At 46.0% G+C, this 7,457-nt stretch overlaps 3 non-coding genes across 3 annotated transcripts; all 3 read right to left on the bottom strand.

The window, feature by feature from the left end:
- Nucleotides 1-857: 857 nt before the first annotated feature.
- LOC130324225 (U2 spliceosomal RNA) lies at nucleotides 858-1,048 on the bottom strand. The gene has a single exon (XR_008869294.1). It is a non-coding gene; the product is annotated as a U2 spliceosomal RNA (small nuclear RNA).
- A 2,090-nt stretch (nucleotides 1,049-3,138) lies between these two features.
- On the bottom strand, nucleotides 3,139-3,329 carry LOC130324226 (U2 spliceosomal RNA). The gene has a single exon (XR_008869295.1). It is a non-coding gene; the product is annotated as a U2 spliceosomal RNA (small nuclear RNA).
- Nucleotides 3,330-5,424: 2,095 nt separating this feature from the next.
- Nucleotides 5,425-5,615, bottom strand: LOC130324227 (U2 spliceosomal RNA). The gene has a single exon (XR_008869296.1). It is a non-coding gene; the product is annotated as a U2 spliceosomal RNA (small nuclear RNA).
- Nucleotides 5,616-7,457: the final 1,842 nt, after the last annotated feature.

Raw genomic sequence — 7,457 nt, forward strand, 5'->3', positions numbered from 1 at the left:
ACATTATACATAGGTGCTGAATACATAAAAAGCGACTGTTCAGCGACAGAGACAAGTCGCATCGGCTGAAAGTAGGCCAGAATGTCAGTCCATGTTGGAGCAGGTTTAGATACAGTCTAAAGTATAGATCTCAAAGTCTGTGCACAGAATTTAGCAAGGGCCTCGCACCTTCTGATGCATCAGGTAGGTGCACAATAGCATAGCCTAACCCTCTGTACTTTGGTCTATATTGATGCGGGACATAGACAGCCAGCTGATGACCAATCCATTAGTGCAATGGATGGCTGGAAGCATTTGTCTTTGCCTTTGCAATACCACAGAAGCAATGCATGGTCAATGTACAGCAATGACACACCTGTGTGAACAGCCAGGAGACCCCCCCCCCCCCCCCCCCATGTTATGTTACATAGTTACATAGTTAGTACGGTCGAAAAAAGACATATGTCCATCAAGTTCAACCAGGGAATTAAGGGGTAGGGGTGTGGCGCGATATTGGGGAAGGGATGAGATTTTATATTTCTTCATAAGCATTAATCTTATTTTGTCAATTAGGAACATTCAGCACCCACCCGCTATCAAGGCAGCTGCCTATCATGTCATGCCCTACCTGCACAGGTGTGCTGGCTACTCAAATGATCCAATTAAGGAGGCCATTTAGTCAGCAGCAGCAGAAGTCCTGTGCCTGGACGCTCCAACAGGGGCCAGACACAAGCAGAAGCAGAAGCAGCAGAAGCAGCAGCAGCAGCACCACCTTTTGTTTTTTGGCTGCAGCAGCAAGGCCCACAGGGCTGGCTAGCTGGCTAGCCAGCAAGCAGGTAGCAATGAAAGTAGGAATCTTTCTTTTTAACCCTGTAAGGGGGTGGTGCACTGTACCCGAAGATACTGCCATATCGGGTCAATGCATAGGGCGACGGAAGCAAGCTTCGAAATCGGCCCCCGTTCTCAAAAATCCATTTAATATATGGTCCCCAGATAGGGGACGTATCAGATATTAAACTGATAAGAACAGATACTACACTTGATCTTAGCCAAAAGGCCGAGAAGCGATAACCGTGAAAGGGGCGGGCCCAACAAGGTCCCCTTCATGGGCACTATCACTGCTTGCTGTCAGGGAGGCTGCCAGACAATTTTCCATGCACACTCTGGGCTGGGGGGCAGTCAACCACCAGTACACACAGCAGAACCTAAACCCATACCATTATTGCTAAGCAGCAAGACAGCCATTGCACTCCCACGGGGCCTTTTTAAATGCAATCCATAACCCGGATTTGCCAGGAACCCTTCTTACTCCTCCTACTTGCATGTGACACTGGGCTTAGGATCTGCATAGGAAACACACACACAAGCACACACCTACCTTTGTTGCCTGCAGATGCCTCCTTGGCTGTCCCCAAACGGTATCAAACCAACACCCACGGGAAGCTGTAAGCATAGAGGACATGCCTGCACCCCATTGGACTTACCTGTGTGGGTTAAATCCGGGTTATTTGACAACCTATGGCGGTGATGGTTCTGCTCAGGCAGAGCAGTGCTGATGCTCCTCATAAAGCTGTCGCTGCTGTGAAGGTTCTAGGTGACATCACAAATCCCTATGGTTACATACACAACAAAGCTGGGTTGTTGTTGTTTACACTCTGCAAGGCCTGTGGAAGTGAGTGACATCATAGCACTGTAGTTCTGAGGGTTCTAGATGGATGCAACAATCTCCTGTTGCTTCTATGAAGGCCATAATAGACGACATCACCAAACAGCTCCATAGTCACATACACAGCAAAGGAGAGATGTTGTTTACACCTAGTGATGTCAGTGGTATTGAGTGACATCACAGCACAGTGCTAAGGCTCCTGGGCCTGGACACAGCAGCGGCTGCAATATCTCAACGGAGAATACGTTTATATATATGTGTGTGTGTGCGCGTATATATATATATATATATATATATATATATATATATATATATCTCCGCCGAAATCACTTTTAAACCCATTTCCACCTTTTTTTCCCTTCTCTTCCTCTTACTTTTTTTTCACGTTTTTTTACGTTTTTCTCCTTTTCGCCTCTTTTCTGGGCGTATTATTCTTCTTTTTCTTCTTTTTTTTCGTCTAATGCATACCCCATCAGTGCAGCAATGCTTATTCAATACCGCCAGCAGATGGAGACACTGGGGGATAATTTTCTAAGGATTTATACTGATTTTTCCTGTCTGAATTTGTCGCACAGAAAGTTGCAGGCCAAATATGTGTGACATTTCTGCGACTTTAGCTTCTAGAGCATTTTTACAACATTATACATAGGTGCTGAATACATAAAAAGCGACTGTTCAGCGACAGACAAGTCGCATCGGCTGAAAGTAGGCCAGAATGTCAGTCCATGTTGGAGCAGGTTTAGATACAGTCTAAAGTATAGATCTCAAAGTCTGTGCACAGAATTTAGCAAGGGCCTCGCACCTTCTGATGCATCAGGTAGGTGCACAATAGCATAGCCTAACCCTCTGTACTTTGGTCTATATTGATGCGGGACATAGACAGCCAGCTGATGACCAATCCATTAGTGCAATGGATGGCTGGAAGCATTTGTCTTTGCCTTTGCAATACCACAGAAGCAATGCATGGTCAATGTACAGCAATGACACACCTGTGTGAACAGCCAGGAGACCCCCCCCCCCCATGTTATGTTACATAGTTACATAGTTAGTACGGTCGAAAAAAGACATATGTCCATCAAGTTCAACCAGGGAATTAAGGGGTAGGGGTGTGGCGCGATATTGGGGAAGGGATGAGATTTTATATTTCTTCATAAGCATTAATCTTATTTTGTCAATTAGGAACATTCAGCACCCACCCGCTATCAAGGCAGCTGCCTATCATGTCATGCCCTACCTGCACAGGTGTGCTGGCTACTCAAATGATCCAATTAAGGAGGCCATTTAGTCAGCAGCAGCAGAAGTCCTGTGCCTGGACGCTCCAACAGGGGCCAGACACAAGCAGAAGCAGAAGCAGCAGAAGCAGCAGAAGCAGCAGCAGCAGCACCACCTTTTGTTTTTTGGCTGCAGCAGCAAGGCCCACAGGGCTGGCTAGCTGGCTAGCCAGCAAGCAGGTAGCAATGAAAGTAGGAATCTTTCTTTTTAACCCTGTAAGGGGGTGGTGCACTGTACCCGAAGATACTGCCATATCGGGTCAATGCATAGGGCGACGGAAGCAAGCTTCGAAATCGGCCCCCGTTCTCAAAAATCCATTTAATATATGGTCCCCAGATAGGGGACGTATCAGATATTAAACTGATAAGAACAGATACTACACTTGATCTTAGCCAAAAGGCCGAGAAGCGATAACCGTGAAAGGGGCGGGCCCAACAAGGTCCCCTTCATGGGCACTATCACTGCTTGCTGTCAGGGAGGCTGCCAGACAATTTTCCATGCACACTCTGGGCTGGGGGGCAGTCAACCACCAGTACACACAGCAGAACCTAAACCCATACCATTATTGCTAAGCAGCAAGACAGGGGCCCATTGCACTCCCACGGGGCCTTTTTAAATGCAATCCATAACCCGGATTTGCCAGGAACCCTTCTTACTCCTCCTACTTGCATGTGACACTGGGCTTAGGATCTGCATAGGAAACACACACACAAGCACACACCTACCTTTGTTGCCTGCAGATGCCTCCTTGGCTGTCCCCAAACGGTATCAAACCAACACCCACGGGAAGCTGTAAGCATAGAGGACATGCCTGCACCCCATTGGACTTACCTGTGTGGGTTAAATCCGGGTTATTTGACAACCTATGGCGGTGATGGTTCTGCTCAGGCAGAGCAGTGCTGATGCTCCTCATAAAGCTATCGCTGCTGTGAAGGTTCTAGGTGACATCACAAATCCCTATGGTTACATACACAACAAAGCTGGGTTGTTGTTGTTTACACTCTGCAAGGCCTGTGGAAGTGAGTGACATCATAGCACTGTAGTTCTGAGGGTTCTAGATGGATGCAACAATCTCCTGTTGCTTCTATGAAGGCCATAATAGACGACATCACCAAACAGCTCCATAGTCACATACACAGCAAAGGAGAGATGTTGTTTACACCTAGTGATGTCAGTGGTATTGAGTGACATCACAGCACAGTGCTAAGGCTCCTGGGCCTGGACACAGCAGCGGCTGCAATATCTCAACGGAGAATACGTTTATATATATGTGTGTGTGTGCGCGTATATATATATATATATATATATATATATATATATATATATATATATTTCTCCGCCGAAATCACTTTTAAACCCATTTCCACCTTTTTTTCCCTTCTCTTCCTCTTACTTTTTTTTCACGTTTTTTTACGTTTTTCTCCTTTTCGCCTCTTTTCTGGGCGTATTATTCTTCTTTTTCTTCTTTTTTTTCGTCTAATGCATACCCCATCAGTGCAGCAATGCTTATTCAATACCGCCAGCAGATGGAGACACTGGGGGATAATTTTCTAAGGATTTATACTGATTTTTCCTGTCTGAATTTGTCGCACAGAAAGTTGCAGGCCAAATATGTGTGACATTTCTGCGACTTTAGCTTCTAGAGCATTTTTACAACATTATACATAGGTGCTGAATACATAAAAAGCGACTGTTCAGCGACAGACAAGTCGCATCGGCTGAAAGTAGGCCAGAATGTCAGTCCATGTTGGAGCAGGTTTAGATACAGTCTAAAGTATAGATCTCAAAGTCTGTGCACAGAATTTAGCAAGGGCCTCGCACCTTCTGATGCATCAGGTAGGTGCACAATAGCATAGCCTAACCCTCTGTACTTTGGTCTATATTGATGCGGGACATAGACAGCCAGCTGATGACCAATCCATTAGTGCAATGGATGGCTGGAAGCATTTGTCTTTGCCTTTGCAATACCACAGAAGCAATGCATGGTCAATGTACAGCAATGACACACCTGTGTGAACAGCCAGGAGACCCCCCCCCCCCCCCCATGTTATGTTACATAGTTACATAGTTAGTACGGTCGAAAAAAGACATATGTCCATCAAGTTCAACCAGGGAATTAAGGGGTAGGGGTGTGGCGCGATATTGGGGAAGGGATGAGATTTTATATTTCTTCATAAGCATTAATCTTATTTTGTCAATTAGGAACATTCAGCACCCACCCGCTATCAAGGCAGCTGCCTATCATGTCATGCCCTACCTGCACAGGTGTGCTGGCTACTCAAATGATCCAATTAAGGAGGCCATTTAGTCAGCAGCAGCAGAAGTCCTGTGCCTGGACGCTCCAACAGGGGCCAGACACAAGCAGAAGCAGAAGCAGCAGAAGCAGCAGCAGCAGCACCACCTTTTGTTTTTTGGCTGCAGCAGCAAGGCCCACAGGGCTGGCTAGCTGGCTAGCCAGCAAGCAGGTAGCAATGAAAGTAGGAATCTTTCTTTTTAACCCTGTAAGGGGGTGGTGCACTGTACCCGAAGATACTGCCATATCGGGTCAATGCATAGGGCGACGGAAGCAAGCTTCGAAATCGGCCCCCGTTCTCAAAAATCCATTTAATATATGGTCCCCAGATAGGGGACGTATCAGATATTAAACTGATAAGAACAGATACTACACTTGATCTTAGCCAAAAGGCCGAGAAGCGATAACCGTGAAAGGGGCGGGCCCAACAAGGTCCCCTTCATGGGCACTATCACTGCTTGCTGTCAGGGAGGCTGCCAGACAATTTTCCATGCACACTCTGGGCTGGGGGGCAGTCAACCACCAGTACACACAGCAGAACCTAAACCCATACCATTATTGCTAAGCAGCAAGACAGGGGCCCATTGCACTCCCACGGGGCCTTTTTAAATGCAATCCATAACCCGGATTTGCCAGGAACCCTTCTTACTCCTCCTACTTGCATGTGACACTGGGCTTAGGATCTGCATAGGAAACACACACACAAGCACACACCTACCTTTGTTGCCTGCAGATGCCTCCTTGGCTGTCCCCAAACGGTATCAAACCAACACCCACGGGAAGCTGTAAGCATAGAGGACATGCCTGCACCCCATTGGACTTACCTGTGTGGGTTAAATCCGGGTTATTTGACAACCTATGGCGGTGATGGTTCTGCTCAGGCAGAGCAGTGCTGATGCTCCTCATAAAGCTGTCGCTGCTGTGAAGGTTCTAGGTGACATCACAAATCCCTATGGTTACATACACAACAAAGCTGGGTTGTTGTTGTTTACACTCTGCAAGGCCTGTGGAAGTGAGTGACATCATAGCACTGTAGTTCTGAGGGTTCTAGATGGATGCAACAATCTCCTGTTGCTTCTATGAAGGCCATAATAGACGACATCACCAAACAGCTCCATAGTCACATACACAGCAAAGGAGAGATGTTGTTTACACCTAGTGATGTCAGTGGTATTGAGTGACATCACAGCACAGTGCTAAGGCTCCTGGGCCTGGACACAGCAGCGGCTGCAATATCTCAACGGAGAATACGTTTATATATATGTGTGTGTGTGCGCGTATATATATATATATATATATATATATATATATATATATATATATTTCTCCGCCGAAATCACTTTTAAACCCATTTCCACCTTTTTTTCCCTTCTCTTCCTCTTACTTTTTTTTCACGTTTTTTTACGTTTTTCTCCTTTTCGCCTCTTTTCTGGGCGTATTATTCTTCTTTTTCTTCTTTTTTTTTCATCTAATGCATACCCCATCAGTGCAGCAATGCTTATTCAATACCGCCAGCAGATGGAGACACTGGGGGATAATTTTCTAAGGATTTATACTGATTTTTCCTGTCTGAATTTGTCGCACAGAAAGTTGCAGGCCAAATATGTGTGACATTTCTGCGACTTTAGCTTCTAGAGCATTTTTACAACATTATACATAGGTGCTGAATACATAAAAAGCGACTGTTCAGCGACAGACAAGTCGCATCGGCTGAAAGTAGGCCAGAATGTCAGTCCATGTTGGAGCAGGTTTAGATACAGTCTAAAGTATAGATCTCAAAGTCTGTGCACAGAATTTAGCAAGGGCCTCGCACCTTCTGATGCATCAGGTAGGTGCACAATAGCATAGCCTAACCCTCTGTACTTTGGTCTATATTGATGCGGGACATAGACAGCCAGCTGATGACCAATCCATTAGTGCAATGGATGGCTGGAAGCATTTGTCTTTGCCTTTGCAATACCACAGAAGCAATGCATGGTCAATGTACAGCAATGACACACCTGTGTGAACAGCCAGGAGACCCCCCCCCCCCCCCCCATGTTATGTTACATAGTTACATAGTTAGTACGGTCGAAAAAAGACATATGTCCATCAAGTTCAACCAGGGAATTAAGGGGTAGGGGTGTGGCGCGATATTGGGGAAGGGATGAGATTTTATATTTCTTCATAAGCATTAATCTTATTTTGTCAATTAGGAACATTCAGCACCCACCCGCTATCAAGGCAGCTGCCTATCATGTCATGCCC

This window comes from Hyla sarda, unplaced genomic scaffold (genome assembly GCF_029499605.1).
Source record: "Hyla sarda isolate aHylSar1 unplaced genomic scaffold, aHylSar1.hap1 scaffold_2604, whole genome shotgun sequence".
NCBI lineage: Eukaryota > Metazoa > Chordata > Amphibia > Anura > Hylidae > Hyla > Hyla sarda.